This window comes from Petaurus breviceps, unplaced genomic scaffold (genome assembly GCF_028583685.1).
Source record: "Petaurus breviceps papuanus isolate PSGF00001 unplaced genomic scaffold, PetGlider_PUasm1.0 188, whole genome shotgun sequence".
NCBI classification, from domain to species: Eukaryota; Metazoa; Chordata; class Mammalia; order Diprotodontia; family Petauridae; genus Petaurus; species Petaurus breviceps.
Window position 1 is genome coordinate 24,160,388 of NW_027185804.1, and position 5,835 is coordinate 24,166,222.

Below are 5,835 nucleotides of genomic sequence, written 5' to 3' on the forward strand. Positions count from 1 at the left end.
GGATGGATGGATGGATGGATGGATGGATGGATGGATGGACGGATGGATGGATGAATGGATGGATGGACAAAATGATGTCTTGAGGTTTCTTCCTGTCCTTCAACTCTCAAAGGAGTGCTTAGTCCAGAAGGTAGAGAGACAGAGGTTGTTGCAATTGTTAACCTTAAGTCAGAAAGAGCCCTGCAGTGTTTCCTAAATCCTGCTTTTGTGTCAAAAATTCTCAAGATTAGCTTTATTTTAAGAAATTTTACTAATGCCTTTTCCCCCCATCATCTCTATTTCTGAATATATCCCTCCTTCCTCTCTTATCCAGAGAATATCCCTTGTAGCACAGCATAATAAATAAAAAAAATTTAAAAAACTCATCAATATATCATTTAAGACTGACCATATATGTAATGTTCCACATCCACAGTCTCCCACCTCAACCAAGACACAAGGCCTAGCACATAGTAATGAATAGTTAATGAATGCTTGTTGTTGTTGATGGTGATGATGATGAAAATGAAGGGTGATGCATTTTCTCATTTTTTTCTGGAAGCAAACTTGGTCATTATAATTGCCCATCATTCAGTTTTCTCAATGTCAATTTTCAATTTGAATTTAAATTTTAAAAGTCACATCTATTGCATTTTTTTTTAGCATTTTGCTCTGTTACATAAGTGATCATAGGCTATCCAGCTACATAAATTCAGTGGGGAGGGAGACTGTGAGAGCCTGAAAGAGAAGACTTCAATGGTCCTGTCCAACTCTTTCCCCTCAGATCCCAATTGAGGTGCTGATTACTCCTAAATAATACTGTTTTGTTTGTATCTCTAGGGCTTATCCCAGTGCTTTGTACATAGTGAGCACTTAATAATTACTTTATCTATTCATTCATTCTTTCTTTAAAGTACCCACAGAAATGACTGGCAGTACAAACATTCTCTACTTTCAAGCCAAGCTAATTGTTTTTCTCTAGTTTCTGACTTAGATTCATGTCACAAATGAATAGTGTCTCAGAGCAGAAAGAAGACCCTAGCATTCAGCTTGTCTCATCTGTACCTTAATAGAGCTTAGTACAGTGCCCATAGCATAGTAAGTGGTTAATAAATGCTTGTTGACTTGACTAGAACATGAATCTACTTTTTACTATCATAGATTCGTGGTATCCAAAGACCTTTCATGAAATGGAAGTCTCTCTTGAAGCAGTTCCATTTTTATTATTTAGTCATTTTCAATCATGTTGGACTCTTCATGATCCCATTCAGGGTTTTCTTGGCAAAGATACTGGAGTGTTTTGCCATTTCCTTCTTCAGTTCATTTTACAGATGAGTAAACTGAGGCAAACAGGATTAGTTGACTTGCTCAGGGTCATATATCTAGTAAGTGTCTAATGCTGGATTTGCACTCAGGTTCTCCTGAAAGTCATGGCCATCATGACCAATTATTACGAAGTTTTCCCTTGCATGGAGCCTAGATTGAACTCTCTGCCCTTTTGTCCAGTGTCCTCTGGGGTTAAGTAAAATAAATAAATCATAAATAAGTAATCAAAATAATAAATAAAATATGTAAAATAAGATAAATCAATCCTCTGTATGACGATCCTTCCAATAGTTGAAGACAATTGTTATATGCACCCTTCATCTTTTCTTCTCCAAGCAGCATCTTCAGTTCTTTTAATTGAGTCTTCACATGGGGCCTGGTCTCTAGTCTTCCCTAGGATTTTAGAATATCCTGATTGTTCCTCCCTCTAGCCAAATTCCAGTTTTTCTTTTCTTTAGTTGTTCGTCTTGCTCATTTGTTTTTTCTTAGAATTCCCCTCCCTCCCATTTTAGAAAATTAATTTTAACAGACAACTCCGGGAGGCTCAGAGGCCCAAATGCCAAGGCTAAAAGTGGCAGCAGGTTGACCCATCAACCACGAGGGCCATTGCCAGGCCTATCACTGCAGGGCTGGGACTGGACAGAGCAGGGTAAGAGTCAAATGCAGGGCCCCTGGCAGTGGCAGCAGCTTCTCCTGGGACTACCAACCCACAGCCTAGAAATTTAAAAAGCCCCTCTCTGGACCTCCAGGGACCAGGATGGCAGAGTGAACCCTGGCTGCTCCAATCCCCCCCTCTGACCCTGAAAACATAGTAATTATTGCCCCATGGCAAAACCTTAAACAATAAAGGCTTGGGAACCCTAGAGGAAGGACATGGCTAGAACCCTGCCTCAAAATGGGTAAAAAGCAGACTGCAAAGACAAAGACTCTGGAGTCCTACTATCTTGAGAGGGAGGAACCAAATTCAGAAGGAGACAGTGTTCACTCCACACCCACAGCTAAAGCGTCAACAGGGAACTGGTCTCAAGCACAGAAAGCATTCTTAGATAATCTCACAAAGAACTTTGAAAACCAAATTAGAGAAGTAGAAGATAAAATGAATAATTCTTTTAAAATAAAAATTGCAAAATTAGAAAAACTTCACAATGAAGAAAACAGCTCCTTAAAAGAAAAAATGTGTGATATGGAAAAGGAGCTCCAAAAACTAACCAAGGAAAATAATTCACTAAAAACTAGAATCAACCAAATTGAAGTGAGTAACTTTATGTGGAACCAAGAATTAGTCAAATAAAACATCAAGAATGAAAAATTAGAAAAAGAGGTAAAATATCTCAATGGAAAAATAACTGACCTAGAAAACAGATCCAGGAGAGATAATCTGAGAATCATAGGCCTACCAGAAAATCATGATAAAAAAAAAAAAGAGCTTGGACAACTTCTTCCAAGAGCTCATCAAGGAAAATTGCCCTGAGATATTAGAACCAGAGGGTAAAATAGAAATCTAGAGAATCCACCAGTTACCTCCTGAAAGAGATCCCAAATTGAAAAGTCCGAGAAATGTTGTGGCCAAACTCCAGAACTACCAGGTAAAGGAGAAAATACTACAAGCGACCAAAAAGAAACAATTCAAATATTGTAGAACCACAGTGAGGATTGTGCAGGATCTGGCCGCCTCTGCACTGAAAGATCGGAGGAAGTGGAATACAATTTTTTGCAAGGCAAAAGAGCTCAGGTTACAACCAAGGATCACCTACCCAGAAAAACTGAACATATTCTTCCAGGCAAGGAGATGGTCATTCAACAATATAATGGATTTCCAGACCTTCCTGATGAAAAAGCCAGAGCTCAATGGAAAATTCAGCCTCCAAGTATGAGATGCAAGGAAGACATAGAAAGGTAAAAAAGGAAAACACACACACACACACACACACACACACACACACACACCCCTTGTCATTTAATAAGAGCAAACTTTTATAGACAAGTAGAGGGTATGGGTATAAATTACACAAAATGACAATTAAAAAAAAACAACCTAATTCAGGGCTACAAAGGGATTGCAATAGAAGAAGAGGAAAGAATGAAGTGGAAAAGAGTAAATTATGCCACACAAAGAGGCATAAAAACAATATAGTAGAAGGAAAGAAGGGAGGGAGATGAGTATTATATGAGCTTTTCCCTCATTGGTTCTGGTGCAAGGAGGGAATAACACAACCAGTTAAGCATAGGACTCTATCAAGAAGAGACACAAAAGGGGTGGCCAGGTAGCACAGCGAGTAAGAGCACCAGCTCCAGTGTCAGGATGACCTGGGGATCGAATCCAGGCTCAGACACTTAGCACCCACCCAGAAACACCTGGCCCGTGTAACCTTGAGCAAGTTACTCAACCCCAATTGCTTAGGGGTGGCCAGGTGGCTCAGCAAGTAAGAGCACTGGCTCCAGTGTCAGGATGACCTGGGGATCAAATCTGGGCTCAGATACTTAGCACCCACCCAGAAATAATAACTGGCCATGTAACCTTGAGCAAGTTACTTAACCCTGATTGCTTTAAAAAAAAAAAAAAGAAGAGACACAAAATGTATCATAATAGTGGGGAGGGAGAGGAGCTTTGCATAAGATCTGTTCCTGTCAGTCTTGGTTCTAAGAAGAAATAACATACTTCATAAAGTATAAAAATCTATCATATCCTACAGGCAGTAGGAGGGGGGAAGGGCTACAAAAAGGTGGGGGGTGGTTAGAAGGGAGGGAAGAAGTAAGGGGGGAGGGGAGAAAAAGGGAGGGGGGCTGATAAGAAGGGAACACTGAGGGAGGTGGTGGTCAAAAGGAAAACTCTTAAGGAGGGGAAGGGAGAAGGTGAGAAAATGAAAAGCATAAACAGGAATAGGATGGAGGGAAAGAGACAGATAGTAATCATAATTGTGAATGTGAATGGGATAAACTCTCCAATAAAATGGAGATGCAGAGCAGAATGAATTAAAAACCATAATCCTACAATATACTGTTTACAAGAAACACATCTGAAACAGAGGGATACACACAGGGTAAAGGTAAAAGGCTGGAGTAAAATATATCATGCCTCAGCTTTTACTTTAGCTGAGGTAGCTTAAAAAAGCAGGGGTGGCAATCCTTATCTCAGATAAAGCAAAAGCAAAAATTAATCTAATTAAAAGAGATAAGGAAGGAAACTATATCCTACTAAAAGGCACCATCAAAAATGAAGCAATATCATTACTTAACGTATATGCACCAAGTGGTATAACATTCAAATTCCTAGAGAAGGTAAGGGAATTAGAGGAAGAAATAGATAGCAAAACTATACTAGTGGGGGACCTTAATCTTCCCCTCTCTGAACTTGATAAATCCAACCTCAAAATAAACAAGAAAGAAGGTAAGGAGGTGAATACAATTTTAGAGAGGATAGGTATGATAGATCCCTGGAGAAAACTGAGTGGGGATAAAAAGGAATATACCTTCTTCTCAGCAGTACATGGCACATACATTAAAAGTCAACCATGTACTAGGACATAAAAACCTCACAATTCACTGCAGAAAGACAGAAATATTAAATGCATCATTCTCAGATCATGATGCAATAAAAATCACACGCAATAAAGGGCCATGGAAAGATAGACTAAAAACTAATTGGAAACTAAACAATTTAATCCTAAAGAATGAGAGGGTCAAACAAGAAATTATAGAAATAATCAGTAACTTCATTCAAGAGAATGACAATAATGAGACAAGATACCAAAATTGTGGGATGCCTCAAACACAGTTCTTAGGGAAAGTTTCATATCCCTGAGTGCATACATGAATAAATTAGAGAAAAGGAAGGTCAATGAATTGGGCGTGCAATTGAAAAAGCTAGAAAAAGAAAAATTAATTTTAACAAATATTTGTTGCTTCTCCTTCCCACTGTCCTCCATTCCAATAAGGTGAAATGGAATCCTCAATACAAATTGCCTAGTCTAGCAAAACAAAATCCCACTTTGGATATGTCCAATGAAGTGTCTTCCATTGCTTTTCTGGCAGGATGTGGTTGGCATGTTTCATCTTCAGTCTTCTGGACTCATGGATCATTGAATTGATCATATTTCTTTTTTTTAAAGCAATTGGGGTTAATTTTAAGCAATAACTTGCTCAAGGTTACATGGCCAGTTATTTCTGGGTGTGGTGCTAAGTATCTGAGCCTGTATTCGATCCCAAGTCATCCCAACTCTGAGGCTGGTGATCTTACTCACTGAGCCACCAGGCCGCCCCTAAGCAATTGGGGTTGAGTAACTTGCTCAAAGTTACACAGCCAGGTGTTTCTGGGTGGGTGCTAAGTGTCTGAGCCCAGATTCAATCCCAGGTCATCCCAACACTGGGGCTGTTGCTCTTACTCACTGTGCTACCTGGCTGCCCTGAATTAATCAGATTTCTAAAGTCTTTCAGAGTTGTTTTTCTCTGTAATATTATCATTGGGTAAATTGTTCTCCTATTTTGGTTCACCTCACTCTTCATCAGTTCATAGAGGTTTTCTCAGATTTT